This window comes from Xenopus laevis, chromosome 3S (genome assembly GCF_017654675.1).
Source record: "Xenopus laevis strain J_2021 chromosome 3S, Xenopus_laevis_v10.1, whole genome shotgun sequence".
Lineage (NCBI taxonomy): Eukaryota > Metazoa > Chordata > Amphibia > Anura > Pipidae > Xenopus > Xenopus laevis.
The window spans coordinates 92,728,367-92,747,845 of record NC_054376.1 but is presented as its reverse complement, the minus strand read 5'-3'; the positions used below and the strand labels follow the sequence as shown (position 1 = coordinate 92,747,845).

At 37.9% G+C, this 19,479-nt stretch overlaps 1 pseudogene; it reads right to left on the bottom strand.

Moving 5' to 3' along the window:
* Positions 1–19,479, bottom strand: part of LOC108712373 — a 91,536-nt pseudogene that overhangs the window by 20,194 nt on the left and 51,863 nt on the right.

The following is a 19,479-nucleotide window of genomic DNA, read 5'->3' as shown; positions in this document are numbered from 1 at the left end:
TTATGGAACTTGCTGTCCTTTTTTAAAACTCACAAATTCTAGGAAATATTAAGAGTCATATGACAACTTTTTGAATGTCATGGGTTTCACAAAACTGAATCGATTAAAGAAAATGATTCTGGTTATACACATCTGTTGTAACATCCAGTTCAATATTCCTCTGCTGTTGGATTCACATAGTATTAGATTTGCCTTGGTAACCCTTAATGTATATATGAGAAGCAATACAAAGCTCAGGTCTCACCCTATTCAGTAGGGTGGATTGTTCAAGTAAGCCTGAGGCAGAAGGCTTCAATGAAAACATTTTTTTCCTAAGGTAGTGCACATCAGTGGCAGCTAGAGAGAGGAACCCCATGGATGAGGACTAGCTTATTTATAGGAGTGGGAGATAGGTGTGGGGCAGCTAGTGTAAGCAGTTCTGAGCTCCACAAATATGAAGAAGTGTAGGGTTTGTATCTACTGCCAATCTTTACCAAAGCAGGGACTCCAGTGGATAGGCTCAGTTTAGTGCATGTTCCCTTTGACAAGTTTTACCTCCATCGTCTCTGTTCAGAGAAAAAGAAGGGCTATTATGATCAGCTTAAAGGGGACCCATCACCCTAAACAAAATTATTCCAAATCCTATTTTATCACATTAGTCAAGCAAAATGAACTTTAATTACACTGTATAAATTATTTGAATATTGTTTCCATCAGTCTGGGAACTCATAATTATATTAACCAGGAGGGAGCCATTTTGTGGACGCTGTTATTAAGGCAAGCCTTGTATCATCTCAGAATCTTGTTTGTGCACCAGGGGACAGGGACCCGATGTCCATCCCCATGCCCTGGCTACACAATTAAATCGTTAAGAGAGCTGGGGGAATGTGGAGAGAGCAGTGACATCTAGGAAGTGCTGAATGGAAAGTGAAAGTAATTGTTTGCCCCGCCTCTATGCCTAGGCATAGAGGCGGGGTAGGCAATATTTGATTGACAGCTGATATTTTTAAATGAGTTTACAACAGCTATGAATGCTTTAATTAAAAAAAAGAAATTGGCTTCCATGTTTAATTTAAAAAGGACTTTTATTATACAGATTTTTATGTCTGGGTGACGGGTCCACTTTAAGGATCTCAAAATGCTGATTCTATAACTGTTGTTCAGCTGCAATTACATTCATCCACTATTTGATGGAACACTAAAGAATGTTTGAAGTGGCATTTCAATAACTGCAGAGTGAGGCATTTAATGGTTTCATTGTCTGCTAACATTAAATGATGTTTATACGTTTTAGTCATCTGAGATTTATAATAGTATTATTATTACTTAAACCAGATACTGAGGAATGAGAAACCCAAGGCTGAGCTGTCTGTCTACAAACAGGTCAGAGGTGAAAGAAATAATGGTCAGAAATAATATTGATGTCTACATCAGTTAGAATGTATTTGTTCTGTTCAGTTTGTAATTTATGCTGTACAATCAAAAAAAATATGTTGGGTGGATGAACTCAGGAACCATGTAGAACTACTACTGCAAGGTTAACTGTGAAATTGCTATAGTACGGGTTATGCCTTATGAATGTTCATTAGAAAATTAGTGACAGTAAATTGTATAGTAATTCGAGGAAGTTATCAGGAAGTATTTGTTCAGGTTTACTGGCGAATACAGGAAAAGGGTGGCAACAACAAAATGCCTGCAATGAAAAGGCCAGGATTGCTCATTTTCCTGGTCCAGAAACACAGGAAAGAGAAATTAACTGTAAAGGCTACATTTTAACAAGATCAAAATGTTAGAGCAGGTACTGAACTTGTCCTGCTCTTAAAATTTTAGCTTGACCGTAAGTGAAAAGGCAATCACATGTAGAACAAAAAGGCTGTTAAAAGTTATATCAAGGTCAAGACTGTTGTTGAAACAGGAAAGGTGTTTTCATTATTTTCTATTTGGTGTGTAGAAGCAGCAGGAAGTATTTAGTGTGTTCCTTGATATACTGTCAAAGCAAAACTGTTGTACCATGTTAGCCAGTTCAAAAAATAACAAATCAAAAACAAACAAATACAAAAATGATTGAAGAACCGATACCTATATTGGCTAAAATAAAAATACATTGCAAGCTTTCGGAGCACCACGGCCTCTTCATCAGGCAAAATATAAATTAAGACTGAAAAGGCACAGCATGCTTCCTAATTTATTGCCCATGAATACTTTTCAATGACCCAACAGTATATATGTTGTGCCCAGGGGTGCTTCGCCAATGAGGCGAGTTGAGGCTGTCGCCTCAGGCGGCAAAAATGCTGCTCCTGGTACTTTAAGAGCGAATTTCTGGGGGAGGGGGGGCAGCAGCAACTGCTGCCTCAGGCGGCGGAGGGGCCAGGATCGCCCCTGGTTGTGCCTTTCAGCTTTAATTTGGATTTTATCTGACATCTAACGACAAATCTCCTCTTCTTTGGGGCAACTAATCTCCTCGAACGGCCTTCCCCTGCCTTCCCGCCAGCTAGAATGAAAATCCCCGGCGAGATGGCACTTGGAGCGCTTCATTTTCCGAAGTCGCCAAAAGTTGCCTCACTAGGAAACTTCGGGCGACTTCAGAAAACGAAGTGCTCCGAGTGCCAGACTGCTGGCGATTTTCATTCTAGCCGTTGAGAAGGCAGGGGAAGGCAGTTCAGGGAGAATAGTTGCCCCAAAGAAGAGCAGATTTGTCGCCGGACGACTAATCGCCCCGAATCTGATCTCTTGTCTCTGCCCTAAAACTCATGTCCCTAGAATTGTATAACCATTGTTTTTCTTGCTGGATAAACCTTTTTTGTTAGCATCAGGTAATTCATGTTAACAGGACATTGACTTCTACATGAACTGAGTGGAGTACTTTTTATTCAGACTTTTCACACCAACAGGGTTTAAAAAATCTTGAAAAATTCTAGTTTTCTTTCTACGAATGTTTTTTTTAATTTTTATTCCCTTTAAAAGTATGACCAGAAAAAATCCCCCCATAGCTGGAGAAAAGGAAGTAGTGTGAATTCCTCAAAGTTTATTTGTGGAATTCAATAAAAGTTTTAATTAGTCTTGAAAATATTACTTCTCTCATAAACAATTTCCAGGTATCTGGGTCAGTTTCAGAATTATTTGCAGTTCCATCATATGTAATTTCTTCCTTATTTGGACATCTCCACTTTGGCAAAGCTAATGTTGGAGTATTGAGGCTGAGGGTACCCTGTTGAAGAATTGGTAATCTGTGAAAAAGAATCACAATAAAGAAGATGTAAGCAAAGAACATGAGTGATAAGAATGTACCAACTATTAATATTAATAGAAAAAGAGGAGATATATTTATGAATATACATTCATTAGTAGATCTGTAAAATGTATTGACAATCAATGCTTTTAATACATTTAATATGTTCTAGATCTCTTTTCTAAATAGCCTACAGGACCGGAGACAGAGGCTCATACTTCAGAGAACTCCTAGGAGCATATTTAATAAGATGACAAACAAAAACAGTGTTGAAATGTACAAAACATTACCACCTCCATGGTACACTGTGTAAAATAATATATACAGTGTCTATAAAGTTGTGTGATGATGTTATTTTTATTTTTTATGTAAAAAGAAATGTTAGCCTGAAAAAAAGACATGTTGATATAAAACTATTAGCACCAGGTGTCGCCATGTTCCCCTGAAGACATGCAGAAGCATGCAGCAACTTACCTGTCCCCATGCACACTGGCACAGATCACATTTACTTGCCTCAAGGGAAACACAAGTTTCCAGGCAAGAGAGCTGCTACAAAGATATTAGACCCTGTGATCTGGGCCCCCATTTCCCCTTGGCCCTCTACAACCGCATAATCTGGTTACTCTATGGTTATGCCACTGACAGCTAATCAAATTAATTTAAATACCAGAATTTCTTTGCTGTCACTTGATGGGTGAAGAAATGAGGACTTTACGTGCCAGAAAGTTAAATAACTTTCAATCTCCTGCGTCTAAAATGATGCCACCCTAGGATTTTTTTTTTTTTTTTACCCACGAATCAAGACCTGAAAACAGTACAAACATTTATTTATAAATAGCACAATTAGCTTTTTGTATTCGATCATTTTTGCAATCCAAATGTCTGGCATTTATTGATAAGGATTAAGGCTGAGCTTTATAAATATGCCATTTACTTACATAACTTCTTACAACTTTTTTGGCATAACATATTTTCCACACCTTTCTAGATATAACTTATACATGTAATGTATATACTTCTACCTGTTTTTTCCTATTTCTGAAGAACTTCAACATAAATATCACCCAAGACAAAGTACTTTTTGGGTGTTATGCATAGTTTAGGGGAAGTTGTTGGCTCTGTGTTTGAACTGTTGAGTATAGAAATAAATTCCAAAATATTCAGTACTGTCTCTGCTTGATCCTCCTGACATGTTCTCCATGGAATATTCCTTAATTGGTCAAGAGTTCACTGCAGTACAGACTACAGTTAACAAACTGTAAACCAGGAGGGTGGGTTGATGTAAGCTGACTGTTCCCACAGTCCTGTAAATCTTATAGGACATGTCTGTATAGAGAGGTATGCTGACGAGCTTGCAAGCAATTTAAAAAGAATTCCTCCCTCTTTCTGACAATGAATAATAGCCAATAATGTCGGTTTACCCTGGATACTGGGCAGGGTATAAGCATTCAATCTCTTAATATTAAGGCAGGAACAATATACAATTAATAATCAATATAGACAATAATCATTGTAGACACTAGTGATAATGAGGCTATTTACTAAAATCCGAAAATGTCTTATTATTTCCTTAAAACCAGACTTGATAAAATCTTTAAAAAAATCCAAATTGTACAATTTTTTCAGATTTAACGCTCAAAAACTTTGATTTTTTTTGATTATCGCCCAAAAACCATAAATTCTTCAGATTATTGTACGAAAACCCATGGCAGATGATGATATTTTCCAATTGTAAATGGGACATCAGACGTTGACTTCTACATGACCTCAGCAAATTTGACATGAAGTACTTTTTTATTTGGACTTTTAACAGCCTCTGGGATTATTAAATCTCGAAAAATATAGGATTTTTTCCCCTTTAAAACTCCAATCCAGAAAAAAATCGGACTTTAATAAATAACACCCTAAGCGGCAGATTTAGCAAAGTGAAAATTAAAATTTTTGAATTAGAATTAGAATTTTAATTTTTGAGTTTTTTATGGCAAAAGCTGTTAAATTCAACTAGTGAATTATTAAAATTCAATTTGAATTTTTAAAAAAAATCTAATTCGATTTTTTAAATTTATCATACACTGGCCCCTTAAGAAGTCAAATTCGACTATTCGCCGCCTTAAACCTGCAGAATTGCTGTTTTATTCTACAGAAGATGTCCTAGGATCAATTTGGAGTTGTTTGCAGCCTTCCGGACTTTTGAGTTTTTTTCTGAGAATTGGATCGATCTATTTTGCGGGTTGATCCTATTCGCCCGACTTTGAAAAATTAAAAAATTTTTTTATAAATTTTGATTGGTCGAATTTTGAGTTCATGGGAGTTTATGGGAGTTTTAAATAACTCCCATGAACTCGAAATTCGACCCTTGATAGTGTCTAAATTGACTATTAAGTGTGTGCTATTCCTGTCTTGTTATTGCTGGAATGCTTACAAATGCCACATATCATATAAACCCGTTACATAAGAAACTTTTGGAAGAGCTTTTTTATGGTAATGTATCTAAATATTCTATATTGCCATACCAGGAGAAAAGAGGTCTGTTAAACCCACCAAAAAGGAGTTCAATACTGCCAAAGGAAAAACTATCAAGGAATATACAGTAACAATGATTGTGCTGTGGTTGAACTGTTAAGCTACCTGGTGTGTGCATGTACACTCCATGAATAAAACATTATCAGGGGAATGTAATAAAAGTCGCAAAGAGCAAAACAATTCGCACCAATAAGACTAAAAATCCACATCTCGCAATGTAATATTGTTCCTTAAACTGTTATTGCATTGCGAATTTTAATTGCGCATTGCGAATTTTAATTGCGCACTCATAAGAAGTGCTTGAAGGTGTCGTAATCTTTTGGAGCAAACATAACGACTTTTTCAGTAAGAAGTTTTATTACATTGACTGCGCATTGGTGCAAACTATAAAATTCGCAAACGGTCTTTCACTTTCGGAAGTGGTCGCTAAACAGTTTCCGGCCTCGCAAAAGCTATATTAAATTCGCACAAAGCAAAATTTGTTCGCGCAAAGGCATAACTTTTCGCATTGCGAATAGTTTTTCCGTTAGCGATTTTTATTACATTCCCCCGTATGTAGGATATTATCCATGTCTATGAAAGCCATAAAAGCCATCTTTACTTTAGGCAAATAAAAGAAGACTTGAGGATTTGTCAAAAATGTCTTGCACATAGAAGAACATTTTGGGGCAAATTCACTAAAGGGCGACTAATTCACCACACTCTGCTTCACCTTTCCTGGCGCAAATTCGGTACCACTACACTAATTCATGAAAAAGCTGCGTCTCAGCAGCCGAACGCTGGCGAATTTTCGCTGACGTTACTTTGGCTTCGCGGGCATTTCATAGAGAATTTTCTCTAGCGTTCATTTCTGCCTAGCAAAACTTCGCTAGCACTCTTATGCTTAGGTTAATTTGAATAGGGCAGGTACCTAAAATTTGTATGGATGTTGCAAATGCTTGAAGTGGGCACTTTTTCAAACACATGTTCAATGAGTCATAATAAAGAAGAAGAGATCCTCTAATCCTCTAATTGAGAATGTTCGCGCTGGAGAAGAGAGACGCTTAAGGGGTGATATGATAACTATGTATAAATATATAAGGCGATCATATAATAATCTCTCTAATACTTTATTTACCAGCAGTTCTTTCCTGCTGACACGTGGGCACCCATACTGATTAGAAGAAAAGAGGTTCCGCCTAAATATTCGGAAGGAGTTTTTTACAGTGAGAGCTGTAAAGATGTGGAATTCTCTCCCTGAATCAGTTGTACTGGCTGATACATTAGATAGCTTTAAGAAGGGGTTGGATGACTTTTTATCAGTTCACCTGGTCTGAGGTGGCGAAGTAAACTCTGGCGAAAGAGGTAACGTTCAGTAAAATTCGCATCTTAGTGACTTTGCGGAGTAACGACTGAAAAGTCGCCTGGCAATAGGGTGCGAATGAATGCTAGCGACTATCTCGTTAGCTAGCAAATTGTCCTCTACACCTTTTAGTAAATTGGCGATGTTCCTGCAGATGTGATCTCTGGCAAATTTTCGCTAGATTCGGCCACTTCGCCCATTGGTGAATCTGCCACTTTGACGGGCTATGGATGTTTCCAACACAGGATTGCAGCTCTTGATGGTGTTGGCATAGGTGTACAATTCTAATAAATAATGTAGCTCAAGAAGTTGATTTGTGATGGAACCTATATGGATCCTCACATTTCTGGAGTTTTTCCCTATAAAAAATATCTATCAACCTGGCTACTGTGGAACAAGATATAAATTATCAGACCTCCTCCTCCTTTTCACCAGAAGTGTCATTTCAATAGAGAGCTATTTCTGTGTTGTTTTAGTTTACAAATCTGGATCCTGGCAAGGCACATTCCTGGAGTTAAATATAGTATTACTGACACTCTCTTCTGTTTCCAGTTTTTAAGATTTCAGGACTTGCCCCTCATGTTAAGAGGGAGGGGTGGAATGTGACATCCAATTTATGTAGACTAGCTTTAAACATATAACTGGTTTGAATGCTAATTCCTTGTTCCCATATACAAGGTCATCATATTTTAAAGGTATAAAGTTGGGTTGAGGGACAGAGATGATTATTGCATGACTTGCAACTAAGAATCCAAGGTTCTAGTTATTCTAGTATACTTGGTCACAATGAAATATGCAGGGTGCACAGAGCAACATAAAGGAACAGGTTTTCCAAATTTATTTCATTGTAGCGATGTAAAAAATAATTCCATATTCATAAATTTATAAAATTGTTATTATGAAAAGAGCCACTCAGAGAAACCATATTTTGCTTAAATTATGGTCAGTTTGTTGAAAAAACTTCAGGACAGCCCGAATTTAGATTAGCACATTCTGTAGGGGCATTTTTGAATATCAAAAATGTACTGCCATCAGTCAAGTAAGAAGGGAGGGAATATCAAACATTTTTTAATTTGAGCAATGCTCAAAAGCAGCATACTTGGGCCAATACATAGTATATATGCCGCTTAAATATCTAAGTAGAAGACCTGAAAGAAAAGACTGCTTTTCATACATAAGGATGGAGTTTTTTTCTCTTTGGTACCAGTATTTTGATAGTGTTTGCCATCCTTGTTGTTACTTCCTTATATGTGCTCCACAGGATCATTTCATATTGGAACTACAAAGATGAGGATGTCAGATGGGAATCAAAAAGCTACTTACATTTCATTTACTGTAATGCTAAAAGGCCACCCTCACATCAGTCACTTAGGGAATTAATCTTGAGACATTTATTTTAGATAGAAAGATTTACATAGAAAGATTTTACATTGCTAACAAATTTCCCCAGAATTTATTCAGCTCAATACAGCTTGTTTCAAAGAGTTGTTATGGCACTGTCACAGTAAGGAACTGCAAAATATCTTAAAGGAACAGTTCAATGTAGAAATAGAAACTGGGTAAATACTTAGTAACTCAGTAAGTTAGGTTGAAAAATGACACACGCCCATCAAATTCAACCTTTTAACTCTTTTTTTTAACCTGCCTAACTGCTAGTTGATCCAGAGAAAGGCAAAAAAAAACATCTGAAGCCTCTCCAATTTGCCTCAGAAAAATTCCTTCATGTCTCCATAATCGGACTAGTCCAACTTGTACTATGAGCTATCTTCAATAATCCTGTATTCCCTCTCTTGCTAAAAAGCAACCCAACCCGTTCTTAAAGCAATCTAATGTATCAGCCTGTAAGACTGATTTAGGGAGATAATTCCACATCTTCACAGCTCTCACTGTAAAAAATCCCTTCCGAATATTTAGGCGAAACCTCTTTTCTTCTAATCGGAATGGGTGACCTTGGGTCAGCTGGAAAGACCTACTGGTAAATAAAGCATTAGAGAGATTATTATATGACCCCCTTATATATTTATACATAGTTATCATATCTCCCCTTAAGCGCCTCTTCTCCAGTGTGAACATCCCCATAGCAAAGATTTTCCATACCATTTACCAGCTTAGTTGCCCTTCTCTGTACCCTCTCTAATACAATAATGTCCTGTTTGAGTGATGGAGACCAAAACTGTAAGGCATATTCTAGATGGGGCCTTACAAGTGCTCTATAAAGTTGAAGAATGACCCTTTCCTGCGTTGAATCTATGCCACTTTTAATACAACTCAAGACCCGATGCTGCTGACTGGCATTGCTTGCTACAGCCAAGTTTATCATCTACAAGGACTCCAAGGTCTTTTTCCATAATGGATTTGCCTAGTGCAGTCCCATTAAGGGTTTAAGTGCCTTGGATATTTTTACATCCCATTTGACATTTATCAACATTAAATCTCATTTGCCACTTAGCTGCCCAGATTGCCAGTTTGTCAAGATCGTGTTGCAAGGATGCCGCATCCTGAATGGTATTAATTGGGCTGGATAGTTTTGTGTCATCTACAAACACTGATACATTAGTTACAACACCCTCCCCTAAGTCATTAATGAACAAGTTAAATAAAAGTGGACCCAATACCGAGCACTGAGGGACCCCACTAAGAACCTTACTCCAAGTAGAGAATGTACCATTAACAACAACCCTCTGTATCCAATAGCCAATTTCCTATCCATGTGCAAACAACTTAATTACTGCCCCCTACCACTGTCCAGCATCTTACTTACCTCATCATAAAAACATAAAAATCAATCAAATTTGTCTGACATGATGTATCCTTCATAAAGCCATGCTGATTGCTGCTCATAATGCCATTCACTAGGACAACATTTTGAATGTGATCCCTTAACAAGCCTTCAAATAATTTGCCCACCACAGATGTCAAACTTACGGACCTAAAATCTCCAGGCTGAGATTGTAAATATTGGAATGACATCAGCTTTTCTCTAATCCATCTCCACTGTAGACAGACCTGGCAGGAATCTTACTTTTCCCTCTGTGACACACTCCATGGTGGTCTGAATCACCTCAGAGAAATCCTTTATCCTGATTCCCTCTACACTGGATCCCTACACTACAGGCAATATGGCTTGGGAGAGATATCTCCAAAACTGCCACTCCTATATTGGAGCTCAGAACTGCTCTTTTTAGCTCAACCCTAACTGACTTACACTCCTAGAGTGTACTGGTGCGGGAGCTACACCTGCCACTATCTATCGCCTCATTTACGGAGTCCTGTACCCCGACTTTAACTAGGCCCATGCCCAGGTCGAAAGCAGATATCCAACCTGTTCCTAAGGTGGAAGGCAAGAGAAAGTGCCACCCCTTTCCCAGCACTACATCAAAGTGAGGCGGAACTTGTCAGCAGCCTCTAGGCCAATGATACACTGTACACATTATGCTAATAAGCAAAAGAAGAGAAGGCATTTAAAGCCATTGGGGAGCATTAACCCTACAGGTCTCTACACAATAAATGGCAAAAACATTTGCTCATCACTAGTGGAAGGTGCAAGTATAGAGAAAGTACTGTATCTTTGTAAATACCACTATGGTATACATTACATTTGTGCAAGCAATTACACGCTTTGCACTGCATCTTGCGATAGCAAATAAGGGAGACTGTGAGGGTTTACTTGTCATGAAAACCATCAAAAAGTATTTTGGAGCATAATAACAATTGGTTTGATTTTGAAGTTGCAGTTCTGCATTTGAGCTAAACCTGAATGAGTAAGAAACTGCCATAATTGAGAACTAAAGGGCTAAATGACATATTAGCTAAATGGGTATTTTTCAGTGGCAACTTTTTTTTGTGCAAAATATTCCAGGGCCAAGTTTATCACTTGGCACGTTAGGCACATGCTTAGGGGCACATTGAATGAAGGGGTGGAAACTGGCAAGTATTAACTATTCAGAGTCCATGGAAACAGGACTTTTATGCTATCTGACCAACATAAACTTCCATAGTAAGTCCCACAAAGTTTAGTGTCTAGGGACTAAAGGGATACTACTATATGACTATATGCCACTGAATAATAGGCCAGTCATATCCATACTGGAGAGCAGAAGTGAAAGGAGACCAAATGAAATTTTGCAGGCATTAGGATAGTAGGAGGCTGAGTGACAACTTGTACTTTCTAAGGAAAGCATTGTGTTTTTGCTGACTTTCTCTGTATTAATAAAATAGTACCTTGTATTTACTGTAATGTTATGTAAGATATTTTTTATCCTTATTGGGGCAAAACAACCCTACTGGGCTTAAATTAATGTTTAAAGGGCAACTCCACAAAAACATAACTTGAGCTTTTTAAAAAGTAAACACAATTTCAAGCAACTTTGCAATGTACATCAATTAAAAATATTTAAATAAATGCAGCCTTTTCATGATGTTGTAATGGTTTTGAACAGTTCCCTAAGCCTAGGCCCCTGCTCTCCTGCTGATCTGTCAGACTACTTTGCTGAGCTGGCTGACTACTGTTACTTTGTATCAGCCAGCTGTCCTTAGCCTGCATCCTCCAAACCCCACAATTCCCTGCACACTTGATTTCAATAAGGAATGAAACATCACAGTGCAATGCATTGTGGGTTATGTAGTTCCTGCGTGTTGTCTGTACGCTGTGGAGAAGTTGTTACAATTTGTAACATTAGTGTTTTAGATCCTCCTTCCCTGCCAGGATTTCAAATGATGCAGAAAGAGAAGAACTGTTAAACAGCTGGATTTCAGAATAGAAAATGGAATTTATTCATACTTTTTGAAGAAACCGAATACGGTTATGGGTATATTAGGGTTTTGTGTGTTATGTGGGCCTTTTTATCAAATTTTAGTTTGAAAGTTTGAAAGTTCACTTTTAAATAATTTTTAATAGACTTAAGGAATGGAGATCAAAATTACAGAAAGACCCTTTTCCAGAAAACCCCAGGTCCCAAGCATTCTGGATAACAGGTGCCATACGTGTATAGCACTATAGTAAACTGACTTTATATAAGTCTGTTCTAGCTACTATCAGTGTGTGGTTAACCACATATGAGGCCCTCTCTCTCAGGGGTAAGCCCTCGCAGCGGGGTGGAGGTAGGGTGTAGTGCAACTGTAACCAGGTGCAATGGCACAATGATGGGCGCCAGTAGTTTGTTAACAATTAAACAATGAACTCTTTATTTAACATAGCACATATCAGATAACAAATATCCACAATGGAGTATAGGACAATCAGACAGCATAAAGGTAGCATATACTCACAGAACCAGTATAGGCTGAATCCCCACAGGCCAGGGAATATACAGCAGAGAGTAGTTGACAGCGTGTGAGGGGTATTGCCCAGTTTTCAGGATATCTTCCAGTGGCAGTCTAGGGGAATTCTTATCATCCCTAGTCTCAACACTTTAGTCCCTACTCCGGGTCAGTATACCCTGGGATCTTAATCCCTCTAATCTCCTCGGCGGAGCCTGGAGCTGCTCAACTAAATAACCTCTCTATCACTCCTAGAGTGATCTATAAAAGAGTATGCTATCTAATTACTAGGGCCAATGTGCCTAGGGTCGACATATACCATTCCCTTCCAGCCTGCTTGGTTGGGCTAAAGTAATGGACCCAGACCTCATGGTTCCCAAGACCTTTATACTCGGACACAGTGCCATCTGGTGTACACTGTGAGAACTACAGGGGTTACATAAGCTCAAGGTCCCCCCATAAGGACCCACTTAATTTATTTGTTATTTCGTTTATCTCTTTCCATAGATAGAGCTGCACATCACTGTGATTGCAACACTGCCTATATTTATCCATGCTGCATTTAGGGGAAGTAGTAGTAGCTTGGAGGTACGTAGTCACACTTCACTGCCCACCACAACAAGCAAGTGGATGGGCAGCTAACTGGGAAAGGGGGATGAGTAGGGGTTGTACGTGCTGGGTCCCTGAAGACTTTCTTGATGTTCTTGGAAGTCATTCATACGTGCAAGCTATGAAGCACCAAGGGATGAGAAGTTGCTGGAAAGTTCTGTACTTACTCCCTGTCTATGGCATTCAGCACTGTTCTCTTGAATCCAACACCAACCACAGCCCTGGTAAATCACCCCACAGTCTTCAAAGTAATATTTTCTTAAATGTAATCATAAAATGGAAAATACATTTGCAGTGCCTTACAAGTTAGAGGAAGTGAGAAAGAATTTAGGTGGAATTGTTACATAAGTTATGTTAAATCTAAGAAATTATAGGATGGAAGATAGTGGGCTGGTGTTCTACACTGGGAAAGAGAATACAGTTGCACAATTGTTCCAGTGCCTTCTATTGAGAAGGATATAAAAGGCTTCTGTGGTATGAGAAGCATTGTACTAAATAATTGTGGCGTCAGAATATATTTAGAGCGGAAATCGGTTCATATATGGCAAGAACATTCAGTAGATCCCTGCTATAGACAGGCCATATAATAGATATCATGTTAATGTTTGACTACTCACTTTTAACTGCCTTTGATTTAGGAACAAAGTAAATGGTTATCCAGAATTAAATATATGATATCCCTAATGGTATCTCAAGTATTTATATAAAACAGAGTTTAGCTTTGCAAATCACTGGTCAGACAGCACCACCTCCTGGACTCTTCATTCATTTACTGCCTTAGCAATACCTATTGTAACTGCTAACATTTTCCCTGTGCCATTGCTTCTCTTCAAAAAGATTTTCAACAGCCCAGGGATCTATTTATCTTACCCTCTTCCTCCAGATACCACCTGCACCTCAGGCTCTTAGACTTGCACATGCACAACACATTACATTTTCCTGAGCCCAGACTGGCAGTCTGTAGATTCTGACAAACACCAGAGGGGCTGCTGTAAGATGCCATAGACAGTCACTGTGGGGGTTGTTTGGGCTTCTGTGTACTTGAAATGCCAGGGGCTATTTTAAATTCCAGTCCATACCTTGCTTATGTACAAGTCTAGTGTGGTGCAATTGATCACTGGGCTTGCGTGGCACTTAGCTAGTATCCCAGAAAATGTATTTCTTCCATGGGACAAAAGCTGCCTACCAAATTGGCACCCTCTTTTGCCATAGACTTTCCTTGTCCTTTAATTCAGAACTGTCGCACTGGTGGCCTGTGGGATGAATATGGCCCTCCAAAGCATTGTATCACCCCAGTCTGTTCAAGGGCTCTAAAGGTTTGTTTGTATTAAAAGCTTGACCTCAAAAATATCTATGAACAGTTGGCCAACTGCATATGGAAAGTGAAATAGCACTGGTTAAACTTACAGATACATTTAGTGGATTCCCAGTCTGTGGGCAACCTTGGGGATTGCTGTCATCTACTGACGAAATAGTAAATTACACTTTTCCATAACTACACAAAATATTAATTCCTTACACAGGTGATGTAAATGGTTCTACAGGAATGGATCCAGGGCACCACCATTTTAACAATGTCTTTGCTGAAACACACGTCCCACTATGTGAGGAATCTCCATTCCTTTAATAAGAGACCACTATAAGACTGGTAATCTCATACAGAATTTATCATCAGTATAACTGTGTATCATATCTAGGGCTAGGCAAGTACATTTATTGTTAGTGAAATGTACACAGTAGTTTAACTAGACACTGAAAGTGATGGGCGAATTTGTCCCATTTCACTTCACCATGAAATTTGCGAATTTCCCACAAAATTTGCGAAACACGATTTTTCATTCTGGCTACAATTGACGCACATTAAAGTCAATGGCCATCAGTATAATTGTCGCCGGCATCAAAAATTTTTGTGACTCAGGTGCATTTGCGTGGCAAATTCGCACCTGGCAAATAAATTTGTCCATAACTCGATGCTGATAGTCAAAACTTGCTCCCCTACCCCCAGGCTCCCTGCCCCCTACCCCCTCCATCTGATCTACCTGCCATTCCCCAACAATTAATTGACACTGCCACCTTCACTGGGCCTGGGCGAAGTTGAATCCCACTACTGGTAAAGTTTTGGAACCACATCCTTCCAAGAAGAGATCATTAATTCAGTATAACAAGCTTCTCTTCTCCCCTCCACTAATTGTTCTCTAAATAAGCACAAATTATTTGTACAGGAAAAGGAGGAACCAGGAAAGACCAAAAAGTGGGACCAAACCTCTCAAGGAAGATTTTCATAGCAAAATAAAAAAATCCTACAATCATTTGCACCAGTAAAAGGGACATTCTAGTGAAACAATATGTGGTTGAAAATTCACAAAATATGGGTGTCTGCAGGTTTAAAAATGGCTTGCAATATATTAGGCAGAGGCAGCTATAGGAACAGCATTTAAACAAGCTGGAAAGCAGGGCTACTGTACAAGGGTTATGCAATGTACAACGGGATCAGCTATTTTTGCCTTTAGTACCTTTTGAAAGTTAAGCCTGTAAATTCCAGCAGGTTCTAGAAGACTTTAGAGAATCACATTTTTTCCATTTCAAGACCTAAATAAGACCCGAGAAACTGGACAAATAACTAAGGTTATACAACCCATGTTTTTGGACTAACAATAGCTCTCTTGTCAAGGAAACATTTGCCTTTGGTACTTAATGTGGTTGTAAACATAGAAACTAAATTTTACCTAAGGACTGAAATGGATTACTAGGAAAGCTTCACTATGATTATTTATTTGCAATTTACCCCTAACAACCGGGCAGCCATTTGGCTGTACTGTAATCACACAGCTTGGTATGTAAGTATTATGTTTAAAATAAGAAAATGTTGCTTATTATACATATTATGAATAAGTCAGTGCAATGATTGCAAGCAAGGTGCCTGGGTTATATTCCTTTGCATTTCTCTGCTCTCCCTCCTTTATCCTTTGATGTACATCATACAGCAGCTTTATCAAACAGAACATAAAGAAAGGGCATGGTGTTAAGAACTTTGTAACCAAGCTTACAACCCTGGAAAAACAATATTTATATAAGACAAGAAAGTAGGACCCTGCAGGAAAGAGTCCCTGGTACATTCCTAGATGACAGCTCACAGTACACAGACATCTATACTAACTACGGAAAGACTTCATTTTATTGAAAAATAAAAAAAATGATTTCCCTTTTCTCTGTAATAATAAAACAGTACCTTGTACTTGATCTAAACCAAGATATAATTAATCCTTATTAGAGTCAAAACCAGTCGATTAGGTTTATCTAATGTTTACATGATTTTCTAGTAGACTTAGGGGCAGATTTATCAAGGGTCGAAGTGAATTCGAGGGAATTTTCGAAGTAAAAAAATTCCAAGTCATTTTTTTTGGATTCTTCGACCATCGAATAGGATACTACGACTTCGAATCCGATTCAAAGTAAAATTGTTTGAATATTCGACCATTCAATAATTGAAGTGCTGTCTCTTTAAAAATACTTCACCAAGTTAAACATGCCGAAGTCCTATGTTAGCCTATGGGGACCTTCTAGAGCATTTTTCTAAGGGGCAGATTTACTAAGGTTCGAGTGAATTTTCAAAGTTAAAAAAGTTCGAATTTCAAAGTAATTTTTTGAATACTTCGACCATTGAATAGGATATTACGACTTTGAATTTACTTCGACTTCGATTTGAAGTAAAAATCGTTTGAATATTCGACCAATTTTTTCAATACTTCGCCACATTAAACCTGCCAAAGTGCTATGATAGCCTATGGGGACCCTCTACAACCATTTTCTAAGTCTTTGTACATCGAAGGAAAATCCTTCGATCGTACTCTAAAATGGTTCGATTCGAAGGATTTAATCGTTCGATCGAACGATTTTCCTTCGATCGCTCGAATGCTAAATCCGGTGAAAAATCCTTCGACTTCGATGTTCGTATTAAGGAGAGGGCCTGTGTACATCAGATCCATGAAGAAAAGACATTAGGATTTCTCTTCAGTAGGTACAAAATTAGCTTCTACACAGGAATTATTATATTTGTATGTTATTTGTGCCATTATGTTGTGTATTGTGTAATGAGCTTCAGTAAGTATAACATTGAGCAAAACTATGCCCGTTCTGACCACTTAATGCTGAAAATGGTCATATACTTGCAGTATCTAAGTGTTTTGCTTAGATGCAGAAGGCTGTAAATGTTGTGTTTTATTGATGGGAGTTGTGCAGGTTGGCATCTTTGCCATAGGTCCAAAATTCTTGTCCCACTTCTTCCCCTATCATTGTAATGAGGCCTAAAAAGGAACCTTCCAACTGCATCTGAAATCTAAAGACAAGCATCTTGGCAGCCATGTAAGTTCAGTCTAAATGTATGTAAAACTAAAAAATAAGGGCGTCTTACACATTTCAATATAATGTACTACAGTGTTGCCTAAATTTATAATAATAAATAAATAAAAACAAAATAAAAAAAGTATGTCCAAAAATGATTTTTATTGTATGTGCAGGGATAATTTAATATGCCATGGGGTTAAACACAATGGCAGAAATGCTAGAACAGGTATTCTGCATTTAAAGATATCACTTATTACCATGAGGGTCACCCAGGCCCATAGTTCCCAAGAGTTCCAAGCACAATGGAGGGGGCAAGACACCTCCCCATTTTAGAAACTTTAAAACAAACTATGTGGTGCATGTTACCAGCAATGGCTGATAGAGGCTGGTTTTTTAAGATAATAATAGTATGCTTTACATACTAATGGGGGTGAAGGCTCTTGTAATAAAATGCTATAGTCAGATTACTGTTTTCCTTTCTGATGAGTGGAGATTAGACTTGGTTACAATGTGCTAACAAAAGCGACTACTTTCCCCATCACTATTTTTAAACTGGCCTCTGCATATGGGACTTTTTTTTAACAACAATATGGCTTTAGAAAGCAATTTTGAATTTAATTCTGTGTTGAATCAGGGTATGTATGGGTTTTTTGGATGATTTATAATGATTTCATGAATTGTCAGGTTTCATGAATTGCTTTATAATTATTATATTCGTTTGATAGTCTATTGATCTACACTTAAAAAGGTTTGTTTTGTTGACTATAAATAAGAATTTAGCCCAGTGCACCATTGAAATAAAAAAGTAGTGTCAAAAGTCCAAACAGCTTTAAGCTGAACATAGTTCATTCTAATGTTTTTTGTATGAAACAATATATCAAATGAACAAGCGATATAGAGTCATCCTGAGGGCAAATATATTTAATTTATTGGGTAAAACTGTATAAAAGCTGTATGAGATTATTCATTAGCTTCATGGGCCATGTCAGCTATTTTGCATGTTAATGAATAACAAAGCCAGTTACAGTAATATTAATGTGTGTTTGCTAATTGTGACAAGCATTTGTAAATCAAACAGAACTAAATTACAGACAGAACTTAAGAGAGAAGTGGGGGAAGACATTGTAGGTATAAGACTGGTTAATGTATGGGAACAATTCAAACATTTATAGAAGGTGAAGGTCTAAAATAATCTAATCTTATCACATAAAAAACACACCTGGGGCTGATTTATTTTAAGCCGATTTGGGTTAATCGGATGCACCATCACAAAATGCTAGCAAGTCCTTTTACTTGCTTCTGGAGTCTGTTGTTGTTTTCCCACAAGTTGGATTTTTTTTTTACCACCTAAAGCTTGTCAAAAAAAAGTTTTGATTTTTTTTTTAAAAATGGGAAAAAAGCCCCTGGTGGAAGAAAATGAAAATTGAGTCAAAGAAGTCACTTGCGTTATCTGACATAATTTCAACCAAAGCTGAAGTTCAGCTAATAATACTCATGTCATTGAGCTTTTCAACATTTGGGGGCCGATTCATGAAGCTCGAGTGAAGGATTCGAATTAAAAAAACTTCGAATTTCGAAGTGTTTTTTGGGCTACTTCGACCATCGAATGGGCTACTTCGACCTTCGACTACGACTACGAATCGAACGATTCGAAGTAAAAATCGTTCGACTATTCGACCATTCGATAGTCGAAGTACTGCCTCTTTAAAAAAAACTTCGACCCCCTACTTCGGCAGCTAAAAGCTACCGAAGTCAATGTTAGCCTATGGGGAAGGTCCCCATAGGCTTGCCTAAGTTTTTTTGATCGAAGGATATTCCTTCGATCGTTGGATTAAAATCCTTCGAATCGTTCGATTCGAAGGATTTAATCGTTCGATCGAAGGAATAATCCTTCGATCGTTCGATCGTAGGATTTGCGCTAAATCCTTCGACTTCGATATTCGAAGTCGAAGGATTTTAGTTCCTAGTCGAATATCGAGGGTTAATTAACCCTCGATATTCGACCCTTCATACATCTGCCCCTAGATGTCACTGTTATCAAATGTATATGTCTGAGGCTAATTTTGAATGCAGAATTTATGTTATTAAAGTTACTTAATTTACCTGGCCTTTTGAAGTTCACTAAAGTCTCCTTCCAGCCTACCCACATATATGATCAGTCTTCCTAAGCATCAAATTGGCGTGTGTCTTCTCA